Here is a 12,877-nt window from a genome sequence, read left to right as displayed (position 1 = left end):
GAGAGAAAAGCCCAAGGGAGGAGCAAGGGGGTAGCAAGGAGAAGAGCAAATGGAAGGAGCAAGGGGGGTAGCAAGGAGAGAGAAAGAGGCTCTGCAGCTCTTCACACAGTCGAGAGGAGGGTCTGCCAAGAGAGAGAGGGAGGCGAGGGGGGGCTGCGGGGAGAGAGAGAGATGGGGGGGCTGCGGGGATAGAGAGAGAGAGAAAGAGAGAGATTCGGGGGGGCTGCAGGGAGAGAGAGAGATGCGGGAGGGGGCTGCGGGGAGAGAGAGAGAGAGATGGCGGGGTGGGCTGCGGGGAGAGAGAAAGATGGCGGGGAGGGCTGCGGAGAGAGGGATGGCTGGGAGGGCTGCGGGGAGAGAGATGGCGGGGAGGGCTGCGGAGAGAGAGAAATGAAATGAAATGAAATGTTATATTAACGTCTTCAAAAGGCCAAAATGACCTATGAGACCAAAAGGTTACAACTGGTGAATCTGATACAATGGCTGAGTACGAAAAGTACAAAGAACTGAAAACGAAAAATGAAAAATGAGAATAGGAGGTGGGGATGGGGTGAGAGCTGATACAATGGGTGGGCTAATACATGGGGGGGGCTCTCTCACAGTAGAGGCATCATATACATATACATCAGTACCCAAAGACAATAGAGGCATCATATACATGTACATCAGTATCCAAAGATATCTCTCATCGGACGATGACGTATAATATCAATGTCCTCCATAGTGAGCACTCTCACGGGCCGGCTCCTATGTCGCGCTAGTATGGTGTGGATCTTCTGTCGCAATCTGCGCCGATGTCAAGAGGGCCCCCTCAGCCGGGGGCGACGGGACCGCCCCAACTCTATCACTCGATCAAGTAATGTGCCTGTGGTGCCGCTATGCTGAGAGGGCTGCTGGTCAGACTCCTTAGTCTGTGATGACTGAAAGAAATCTGTAATCCGATGCTATATCTGTATCTCCCTCTCTGGGCCCCTCCTCAGGAGGTCCTCTCTATGCCTGCGTATCTCCAATAAGTATAGGCCGAGGCATCTCTGATCCTGGTATCTCATGACCCTAGAAAGTGGTCCAAAGCCCTCTCTGAATAGACAGTGAAAGCGGCCTCGTATCTCATAGTACACTGGGCAGTGACATATGTAGTGTAACTCTGTCTCAGGCTCCATCTGACACAACTGACAGGTCCTGAACTCAGCTGATACTCCTCTAAATCTGCCTGTCTCGATCTCTAGGCTGGTGTGAGGATGTGCGTATCTGACCAATAGCACATCGAATCCCATGAGATAAATGAGTATCCATATATCTTGGTCTGATCACAAATCCATCCTCCGTAAGCTGGAGAAGATGCTCTCTATAGAAAGCCATCTTCGTACCCAGCTCATGTGTAGGCTGTATCCATGTCCTCCTGATATCCAACTGAATTAGATCCTGCCTGCTGATGAGCCTAGTAATCTCTGCCCTAGTGAGAGAGATGGAGGGAGCATCTAGAGAGTACTGAAATGGGGGCAATCTATCCATACTAAAGCCATGTAGCTGAAACCAAGATGTCATCTGTGCATACCAACATGATCTATCTCCCTGTGATGTCAACTGTCGTGAAGACTCTAGGGCTAATCGAGTATATGTGTCTCTAGGGAGAGTCCAGATGCTATGCATAAAAGAAACGGATCGAGTGAGCGCCTCTACTACCAACGAAGGGGCAGCGAGCTCCGCCCTAACAATGTCATGTGGTACAGAGGCCTTGGCCCTAATCATGCGAGAAATCATAGAAACCAAAGGCCTCTTCATACATCTCCATCCATCAGTACTGCCAGCTCTGGTGTGATGATCTACTGAGGGGCCCCATATCTCTACTCCGTATAGCATGGCCGAAGTGACCAAAGTGTCAAAAGAGCCATAGCTTTGTTCGAGGTTCCTGGAACTGAACCTGCGAACACATCCTCTCAAGCCTCCCCAATGTTGCATAAGCTCTGGTCAATCTCGTCTCTGCTGCTCTCCTCAAGGAGAATACTGGGCCACTGAAAACCACCCCAAGATAAGTATATGCATCTGTATACTCCACAGTCTCTCGACCATATGTGAAAGTGGGGGCGGACCTCCTAACCCACTGTGTTGTGGTGTTAAACACCATTACCTTGGTCTTACCAAGGTTCACAGACAATCCACTGTCTTGTGCAAATAACTGCAATGCATCCAAATGACGTTGCATCCCCTCTGGAGAATCTGAGATCAGCACAATATCATCAGCATATAGCAACAGCGGAATCCATGTGCCTGCTAGCTGAGCACCTCTGTCACCATCTCGCTCTACATAGTCTGAAAACTCATCTACATACATCCCAAAAAGAGTCGGAGATAGGGGGCATCCCTGCTTCACCCCAATAGTGGAGTGAACCATATCAGACATGCCCTGAGTAGTGCGTACTCGCCCCACAACTGTCCTGTATAAAGCCAAGATCCCCCAGATCAGCTCTGTGGGCACACCCATGTCCTGTAGTCTGCGTATGAGTCTTGCTCTCGGCACTGTGTCAAATGCTTTGCGGAAGTCCACAAAGCTACAATAAATCCTCCTGCCATGGTATCTACCCTCCTCAATAATAGCTCTGAGTGTCAAAATCTGGTCAAGAGTGGAGAAACCTCTCCTAAACCCTGCCTGCCCTGATGCCCGTATGCCCTCTCTCTCTGCCCATCTACTCAACTCCTGCTCAAGAGTAGAGGCATACAGCCTAGCCAAAGTGTGACCAACCATGATGGTGCGATAATTCCCTGGAAGCATGGGATCTCCTGACTTGAAGATAGGCACAATGGTGGACATACTCCAAGTCTCAGGGAAACCCTCATACATGGCTCGATTAAACATCATAGCAAGAAGCGCTGCAAGCATATCTCTGGCATGAATGAAGTGCTCTGCTACTAAACCATCATGATCATGTGCTCTCCCTATCTTCATCCTGTCAATGGCTTTCCTCACCCTCTCGGCAGTAAAGAAAGTACATGTCTCTGGGCATGTCTCTGGTAGGTCAGGCAAAGGTGGCTGCCCTGATGCAGTGTAGAGAGATGTGGCATATTCCCCCCATGTCTCTGTGGAGGTGATGGCTAGTGGCGGTGAATGCTCATGGAAAAGCCTCCATGCCTCACCTGAATCCTGACTCATAAACAGCTGATACAGATCCCGCTCTAACTGAGATAGGTAAGCCCTCTTCTTTCGTCGCACTAGGCGGCGAAAGATAATCCGTGACTGTCTATGTGTGGTAGTACCCATGAGCACCTCACTCTGTAGTCTGATCCTCGTGTCTCTACACTCCTCATCATACCAGCTGTTCTGGGGCATGCTCCCAGATTGCCTCCGTGTAGGCTGACTGTGAGGATATGCCTCTGATGCTGCATCATGGAGCGTCTCTGTCAGTATGTGAGTGAGCTCATCTAATGGCCGTCCTGGCTCCTGAGTACATAGCTGCCTGTATATCTCGTCTGTGTACACAGAGTCCGTCTCCCTCATGAAGGTATACCGAGCGTGTGTGGAGACCTCTCCTAATGGAGCTGTACTGAACTGGAACGTGAGAGTGAAAGACAAGATAGCATGATCAACTGCTACTCCAACCGGCCTAGTGCCCACCATGAAATCCTGAAAAGAAGGAATGAGACCTGGCTGAGCCATGACATAGTCCACTGTACTAGCACCATGCCGATGTGGAAAACATGTAAAAGCACCGGCTGCTGCAGGGAATCTCTGTAGGCCATTCAAAATGGCCAATCCATGTGTAGTCCCCATATCTATCAAGTATCGTCCATACTCAGTGCGCTCCTCATCCTGTGACCGTCTGGATAGGCCCATCTCTGTAACATCAAGCTCCCGCAGCATCTCCTCCGAAGTATCATAGAAAACTGTCTGGTGATGGGCAGTCCTAGCGTTGAAATCTCCTAGGATGATAATGTCACCATCCCCTAGAAAACTCCCATATGTCATCATCCAAAATAGAGAAAGGGGACTGTCCTCTAGGTGAGGCATACACTGACGTACTAGGAGGGAAATAACAAATAGCAATGTAGAGGTATCTGCCTGTATCTGGCCTCAATCTTACCCACATGTACCTAGCATGCTCATCCCTGCGGGCTATGTGTATCAATGGCTGCAGCTCCTCCCTAAATAAAACTGCCACTCCTCCTGAGCCTCGTCCTCTATGCTCTGATCGAGTCTCCTGTCTGCAAGCTGTCTCCCATCTGTATCCGCACACATGTGGCATGGGCTGCTCAGGGGCCTGATGTGTCTCGGAGTAGAAGATGATGTCCCTCCCAGTGTAACTATCCTCAAAGGCACCTACATCAAGGCGTAGAGATCCATTACAATTCCAGGTAGCAACTTTGAGTGTGGTCCCATAGGTCTCGCGCCGTCATGCGGAGCGCCTCTCCATAATAACCGCTCATCCATCCCTGTAGAAGGCCACTTTCCCTTTCTCTCGAGCTTTCCTTATTTCGGGCATAACTTCTTGCATATGTGCAAGCTGTGAAAGTGTAAGGTCATCCCCAAGAAAGATCCCCGTTTTCTTTAGTGTAGGACGTCTCTTCAAGAAGTCCTTCTTGGTTTCCATGGATGGGAAACGCATGATTAATGCTCTCTCTTTGAAGTTCCCCCACTTCCTTCTCTCCTCTTCCCCACTCTCCATTGGAAGGAGCAAGGGGGGTAGCAAGGAGAGAGAAAGAGGCTCTGCAGCTCTTCACACAGTCGAGAGGAGGGTCTGCCACCAAGAGAGAGAGGGAGGCGAGGGGGGGCTGCGGGGAGAGAGAGAGATGGGGGGGCCGCGGGGATAGAGAGAGAGAAAGAGAGAGATTTGTTGGGGGGGCTGCGGGGAGAGAGACAGATGCGAGAGGGGGCTGCGGGGAGAGAGAGAGAGAGATGGCGGGGTGGGCTGCGGGGAGAGAGAAAGATGGCGGGGAGGGCTGCGGAGAGAGGGATGGCTGGAAGGGCTGCGGGGAGAGAGATGGCGGGGAGGGCTGCGGGGGGAGAGAAATGAAATGAAATGAAATGTTATATTAACGTCTTCAAAAGGCCAAAAGACCTATGAGACCAAAAGGTTACAATTGGTGAATCTGATACAATGGCTGAGTACGAAAAGTACAAAGAACTGAAAACGAAAAATGAAAAATGAGAATAGGAGGTGGGGATGGGGTGAGAGCTGATACAATGGGTGGGCTAATACATGGGGGGGGCTCTCTCACAGTAGAGGCATCATATACATATACATCAGTACCCAAAGACAATAGAGGCATCATATACATGTACATCAGTATCCAAAGATATCTCTCATCGGACGATGACGTATAATATCAATGTCCTCCATAGTGAGCACTCTCACGGGCCGGCTCCTATGTCGCGCTAGTATGGTGTGGATCTTCTGTCGCAATCTGCGCCGATGTCGAGAGGGCCCCCTCATCCGGGGGCGACGGGACCGCCCCAACTCTATCACTCGATCAAGTAATGTGCCTGTGGTGCCGCTATGCTGAGGGGGCTACTGGTCAGACTCCTTAGTCTGTGATGACCGAAAGAAATCTGTAATCCGACGCTATATCTGTATCTCCCTCTCTGGGCCCCTCCTCAGGAGGTCCTCTCTATGCCTGCGTATCTCCAATAAGTATAGGCCGAGGCATCTCTGATCCTGGTATCTCATGACCCTAGAAAGTGGTCCAAAGCCCTCTCTGAATAGATAGTGAAAGCGGCCTCGTATCTCATAGTACACTGGGCAGTGACATATGTAGTGTAACTCTGTCTCAGGCTCCATCTGACACAACTGACAGGTCCTGAACTCAGCTGATACTCCTCTAAATCTGCCTGTCTCGATCTCTAGGCTGGTGTGAGGATGTGCGTATCTGACCAATAGCACATCGAATCCCATGAGATAAATGAGTATCCATATATCCTGGTCTGATCACAAATCCATCCTCCGTAAGCTGGAGAAGATGCTCTCTATAGAAAGCCATCTTCGTACCCAGCTCATGTGTAGGCTGTATCCATGTCCTCCTGATATCCAACTGAATTAGATCCTGCCTGATGAGCCTAGTAATCTCTGCCCTAGTGAGAGAGATGGAGGGAGCATCTAGAGAGTACTGAAATGGGGGCAATCTATCCATACTAAAGCCATGTAGCTGAAACCAAGATGTCATCTGTGCATACCAACATGATCTATCTCCCTGTGATGTCAACTGTCGTGAAGACTCTAGGGCTAATCGAGTATATGTGTCTCTAGGGAGAGTCCAGATGCTATGCATAAAAGAAACGGATCGAGTGAGCGCCTCTACTACCAACGAAGGGGCAGCGAGCTCCGCCCTAACAATGTCATGTGGTACAGAGGCCTTGGCCCTAATCATGCGAGAAATCATAGAAACCAAAGGCCTCTCCATACATCTCCATCCATCAGTACTGCCAGCTCTGGTGTGATGATCTACTGAGGGGCCCCATATCTCTACTCCGTATAGCATGGCCGAAGTGACCAAAGTGTCAAAAGAGCCATAGCTTTGTTCGAGGTTCCTGGAACTGAACCTGCGAACACATCCTCTCAAGCCTCCCCAATGTTGCATAAGCTCTGGTCAATCTCGTCTCTGCTGCTCTCCTCAAGGAGAATACTGGGCCACTGAAAACCACCCCAAGATAAGTATATGCATCTGTATACTCCACAGTCTCTCGACCATATGTGAAAGTGGGGGCGGACCTCCTAACCCACTGTGTTGTGGTGTTAAACACCATTACCTTGGTCTTACCAAGGTTCACAGACAATCCACTGTCTTGTGCAAATAACTGCAATGCATCCAAATGACGTTGCATCCCCTCTGGAGAATCTGAGATCAGCACAATATCATCAGCATATAGCAACAGCGGAATCCATGTGCCTGCTAGCTGAGCACCTCTGTCACCATCTCGCTCTACATAGTCTGAAAACTCATCTACATACATCCCAAAAAGAGTCGGAGATAGGGGGCATCCCTGCTTCACCCCAATAGTGGAGTGAACCATATCAGACATGCCCTGAGTAGTGCGTACTCGCCCCACAACTGTCCTGTATAAAGCCAAGATCCCCCAGATCAGCTCTGTGGCCACACCCATGTCCTGTAGTCTGCGTAGGAGTCTTGCTCTCGGCACTGTGTCAAATGCTTTGCGGAAGTCCACAAAGCTACAATAAATCCTCCTGCCATGGTATCTACCCTCCTCAATAATAGCTCTGAGTGTCAAAATCTGGTCAAGAGTGGAGAAACCTCTCCTAAACCCTGCCTGCCCTGATGCCCGTATGCCCTCTCTCTCTGCCCATCTACTCAACTCCTGCTCAAGAGTAGAGGCATACAGCCTAGCCAAAGTGTGACCAACCATGATGGTGCGATAATTCCCTGGAAGCCTGGGATCTCCTGACTTGAAGATAGGCACAATCGTGGACATACTCCAAGTCTCAGGGAAACCCTCATACATGGCTCGATTAAACATCATAGCAAGAAGCTCTGCAAGCATATCTCTGGCATGAATGAAGTGCTCTGCTACTAAACCATCATGATCATGTGCTCTCCCTGTCTTCATCCTGTCAATGGCTTTCCTCACCCTCTCGGCAGTAAAGAAAGTACATGTCTCTGGGCATGTCTCTGGTAGGTCAGGCAAAGGTGGCTGCCCTGATGCAGTGTAGAGAGATGTGGCATATTCCCCCCATGTCTCTGTGGAGGTGATGGCTAGTGGCGGTGAATGCTCATGGAAAAGCCTCCATGCCTCACCTGAATCCTGACTCATAAACAGCTGATACAGATCCCGCTCTAACTGAGATAGGTAAGCCCTCTTCTTTCGTCGCACTAGGCGGCGAAAGATAATCCGTGACTGTCTATGTGTGGTAGTACCCATGAGCACCTCACTCTGTAGTCTGATCCTCGTGTCTCTACACTCCTCATCATACCAGCTGTTCTGGGGCATGCTCCCAGATTGTCTCCGTGTAGGCTGACTGTGAGGATATGCCTCTGATGCTGCATCATGGAGCGTCTCTGTCAGTATGTGAGTGAGCTCATCTAGTGGCCGTCCTGGCTCCTGAGTACATAGCTGCCTATATATCTCGTCTGTGTACACAGAGTCCGTCTCCCTCATGAAGGTATACCGAGCGTGTGTGGAGACCTCTCCTAATGGAGCTGTACTGAACTGGAACGTGAGAGTGAAAGACAAGATAGCATGATCAACTGCTACTCCAACCGGCCTAGTGCCCACCATGAAATCCCGAAAAGAAGGAATGAGACCTGGCTGAGCCATGACATAATCCACTGTACTAGCACCATGCCGATGTGGAAAACATGTAAAAGCACCGGCTGCTGCTGCAGGGAATCTCTGTAGGCCATTCAAAATGGCCAATCCATGTGCAGTCCCCATATCTATCAAGTATCGTCCATACTCAGTACGCTCCTCATCCTGTGACCGTCTGGATAGGCCCATCTCTGTAACATCAAGCTCCCGCAGCATCTCCTCCGAAGTATCATAGAAAACTGTCTGGTGATGGGCAGTCCTAGCGTTGAAATCTCCTAGGATGATAATGTCACCATCCCTAGAAAACTCCCATATGTCATCATCCAAAATAGAGAAAGGGGACTGTCCTCTAGGTGAGGCATACACTGACGTACTAGGAGGGAAATAACAAATAGCAATGTAGAGGTATCTGCCTGTATCTGGCCTCAATCTTACCCACATGTACCTACCATGCTCATCCCTGCGGGCTATGTGTATCAATGGCTGCAGCTCCTCCCTAAATAAAACTGCCACTCCTTCCTGAGCCTCGTCCTCTATGCTCTGATCGAGTCTCCTGTCTGCAAGCTGTCTCCCATCTGTATCCGCACACATGTGGCATGGGCTGCTCAGGGGCCTGATGTGTCTCGGAGTAGAAGATGATGTCCCTCCCAGTGTAACTATCCTCAAAGGCACCTACATCAAGGCGTAGAGATCCATTACAATTCCAGGTAGCAACTTTGAGTGTGGTCCCATAGGTCTCGCGCCGTCATGCGGAGCGCCTCTCCATAATAACCACTCATCCATCCCTGTAGAAGGCCACTTTCCCTTTCTCTCGAACTTTCCTTATTTCGGGCATAACTTCTTGCATATGTGCAAGCTGTGAAAGTGTAAGGTCATCCCCAAGAAAGATCCCCGTTTTCTTTAGTGTAGGACGTCTCTTCAAGAAGTCCTTCTTGGTTTCCATGGATGGGAAACGCATGATTAATGCTCTCTCCTTTGAAGTTCCCCCACTTCCTTCTCTCCTCTTCCCCACTCTCCATTGGAAGGAGCAAGGGGGGTAGCAAGGAGAGAGAAAGAGGCTCTGCAGCTCTTCACACAGTCGAGAGGAGGGTCTGCCACCAAGAGAGAGAGGGAGGCGAGGGGGGGCTGCGGAGAGAGATGGGGGGGCTGCGGGGATAGAGAGAGAGAGAAAGAGAGAGATTCGGGGGGGCTCTGCGGGGAGAGAGAGAGATGCGGGAGGGGGCTGCGGGGAGAGAGAGAGAGAGATGGCGGGGTGGGCTGCGGGGAGAGAGAGAGATGGCGGGGAGGGCTGCGGAGAGAGGGATGGCTGGGAGGGCTGCGGGGAGAGAGATGGCGGGGAGGGCTGCGGAGAGAGAGAAATGAAATGAAATGAAATGTTATATTAACGTCTTCAAAAGGCCAAAAGACCTATGAGACCAAAAGGTTACAACTGGTGAATCTGATACAATGGCTGAGTACGAAAAGTACAAAGAACTGAAAACGAAAAATGAAAAATGAGAATAGGAGGTGGGGATGGGGTGAGAGCTGATACAATGGGTGGGCTAATACATGGGGGGGGCTCTCTCACAGTAGAGGCATCATATACATATACATCAGTACCCAAAGACAATAGAGGCATCATATACATGTACATCAGTATCCAAAGATATCTCTCATCGGACGATGACGTATAATATCAATGTCCTCCATAGTGAGCACTCTCACGGGCCGGCTCCTATGTCGCGCTAGTATGGTGTGGATCTTCTGTCGCAATCTGCGCCGATGTCAAGAGGGCCCCCTCAGCCGGGGGCGACGGGACCGCCCCAACTCTATCACTCGATCAAGTAATGTGCCTGTGGTGCCGCTATGCTGAGAGGGCTGCTGGTCAGACTCCTTAGTCTGTGATGACTGAAAGAAATCTGTAATCCGATGCTATATCTGTATCTCCCTCTCTGGGCCCCTCCTCAGGAGGTCCTCTCTATGCCTGCGTATCTCCAATAAGTATAGGCCGAGGCATCTCTGATCCTGGTATCTCATGACCCTAGAAAGTGGTCCAAAGCCAGTGAAAGCGGCCTCGTATCTCATAGTACACTGGGCAGTGACATATGTAGTGTAACTCTGTCTCAGGCTCCATCTGACACAACTGACAGGTCCTGAACTCAGCTGATACTCCTCTAAATCTGCCTGTCTCGATCTCTAGGCTGGTGTGAGGATGTGCGTATCTGACCAATAGCACATCGAATCCCATGAGATAAATAAATATCCATATATCCTGGTCTGATCGCAAATCCATCCTCCGTAAGCTGGAGAAGATGCTCTCTATAGAAAGCCATCTTCGTACCCAGCTCATGTGTAGGCTGTATCCATGTCCTCCTGATATCCAACTGAATTAGATCCTGCCTGCTGATGAGCCTAGTAATCTCTGCCCTAGTGAGAGAGATGGAGGGAGCATCTAGAGAGTACTGAAATGGGGGCAATCTATCCATACTAAAGCCATGTAGCTGAAACCAAGATGTCATCTGTGCATACCAACATGATCTATCTCCCTGTGATGTCAACTGTCGTGAAGACTCTAGGGCTAATCGAGTATATGTGTCTCTAGGGAGAGTCCAGATGCTATGCATAAAAGAAACGGATCGAGTGAGCGCCTCTACTACCAACGAAGGGGCAGCGAGCTCCGCCCTAACAATGTCATGTGGTACAGAGGCCTTGGCCCTAATCATGCGAGAAATCATAGAAACCAAAGGCCTCTCCATACATCTCCATCCATCAGTACTGCCAGCTCTGGTGTGATGATCTACTGAGGGGCCCCATATCTCTACTCCGTATAGCATGGCCGAAGTGACCAAAGTGTCAAAAGAGCCATAGCTTTGTTCGAGGTTCCTGGAACTGAACCTGCGAACACATCCTCTCAAGCCTCCCCAATGTTGCATAAGCTCTGGTCAATCTCTTCTTCATGAAGGAGAAACGGGGAGAGTGTGGAGCATCCCGCTCTTGGTCTTCCCTTTGTCTTTCATGAACCTGGGAGGTTCCAACTTGAGAGTGTCTCTGAGGTTGTGGAGCAACCTGAGACTCATGTGCTTTGGAGTGCTGCGGGATTTCTCCCGACTCCAACGGCACCTTCTCCTTCCCTTTTTCAAGGGAGCGGATTGTCTTCTGAACTTCAGGATGGGAGAGTACTAGCCGCATCTCTTCCACCTGCTTCATGAGGAGAGCATACTCTGCCTTGCGTCCTTCCATTTTTGCGGTCTACCAAGAGTCGTCTTCTCTTAAGAAAGAGAGAGATGACCTTGCTCTGATACCATTGCCACAAAAATATACGGAAGCGCACTAATTCATATAACTGAAAAAGACTTTGCTCACAACATTTTAGAGAAAAGAAAATGACACAATATTGGGGACCAGAAGATGGGCTGGTCCCCTCCCATAAAGAGAATATCTTTATTACTAAAAGGGAGTATCTTTACAAGCACATAAACAGGGCTAACGCCCGTCCCTCATCTTCTATTTCTACCCCTAATTTAGGAGAGTCTAACTGAGAGAGTAGAACCCTCTTTCTGCTAGAAGAATCACCTTCTAGAACTGCATGTTCTAAGGGAGAATGACTCTCCCACTGCTAAGAGAGTTCTCTCTTAGAACTAACTACTCTTTCCTCCTTTCTACGCAAGGGTGCTAGAGCATCTACCCAAACATGGTGCTAACGCATGCGGAGCCCAACTCCTCCATGCGTCCATGCGGGGCTCCCCTTTGCTAAGGAAAGAGACTATGAAATTTTAGGACTAAATGGATTCTCCCTTCTCTAAACAAAGGTGCTAGAGCGTCCTCTCATACATGGTACTAATACACGCGGAGTCCAACTCCGTCATGTATCCATGCGAGGGCTCCCTTTGCTAAGAGATGGGGCTATGCAAAACTTAGCTTTGGCTATTCTCTTCTCCCTAGTTCAAGCAAAGTGCTAGAGCATTCTCTCGTTCATGGTACTAATATACGCGGAGTCCAACTCCAACGCATATCCATGCGAGAGCTCACTTTGCGTAGGGGAGAAGGCAATAGCGCACTTGGGAATCGCTCATAAGAGAGTCTACATTCTCGAGAGCTTACGCACACTTGCGCACTTGCACAAACCGTGCGTCTTAGTGCTCTTAACTTACTCTAAACAAGCCAATGCGCACACATATGCAAGCATGGAACCGTCCCCTATCATGGGTGCGTTCCTCAAGGAAAGAGAAGAGAGAAAAGTACATGAAATGCAACATTCATTCACATGCAAACTTGCTGTAATTTTCTGCACATAACCAGAAATTCTTACCTAGACTTGCTAGGGAGTCGAAATGGAGGCCTTCTTCGCGACGGAAGTGCTCCAAACTTTGTATGCGCATAGGTACACTAGCGGGGGATGAAATGCTACCGCCGCTCCTTCAATTTCAGCCCTCTTAGAGACGAGGGGCTGAAAACAGAGAATTTACAGCAGCCTCTTCTTAGTGCGTGTGCGAGCTTTTGCGACCACTTTGTGCGATGAAACTCCTCTACACAATAGTTATGGCTGCGGGAGACCTTGTTCTAGACTAAGGGAGTATTTCTACTCCACGTGAGTCACAAGGGGCTGCTCCCAAGCTTTAATGGAGAGCTTCAACGCGTAGAGGACAT

The 12,877-nt window shown here is 49.7% G+C and overlaps 1 protein-coding gene and 3 pseudogenes across 3 annotated transcripts in view; 1 reads left to right on the top strand and 3 right to left on the bottom strand.

Moving 5' to 3' along the window:
• LOC147635137 (uncharacterized) overlaps positions 1–12,877 on the top strand; it is a 74,865-nt gene that overhangs the window by 15,095 nt on the left and 46,893 nt on the right. The gene's annotated exons all lie outside the window — the stretch shown is intronic.
• On the bottom strand, positions 2,136–4,082 carry LOC147635146 (uncharacterized; annotated as a pseudogene).
• LOC147635145 (uncharacterized) lies at positions 5,277–8,707 on the bottom strand (annotated as a pseudogene).
• Positions 9,884–11,064, bottom strand: LOC147635144 (uncharacterized; annotated as a pseudogene).

The sequence above is a fragment of the Cibotium barometz genome, chromosome 10 (assembly GCF_041138505.1).
Source record: "Cibotium barometz isolate CiBa-2024 chromosome 10, ASM4113850v1, whole genome shotgun sequence".
NCBI classification, from domain to species: Eukaryota; Viridiplantae; Streptophyta; class Polypodiopsida; order Cyatheales; family Cibotiaceae; genus Cibotium; species Cibotium barometz.
The sequence above is the reverse complement of the archived record's forward strand: the minus strand, read 5'-3'. Positions and strand labels throughout refer to the sequence as shown.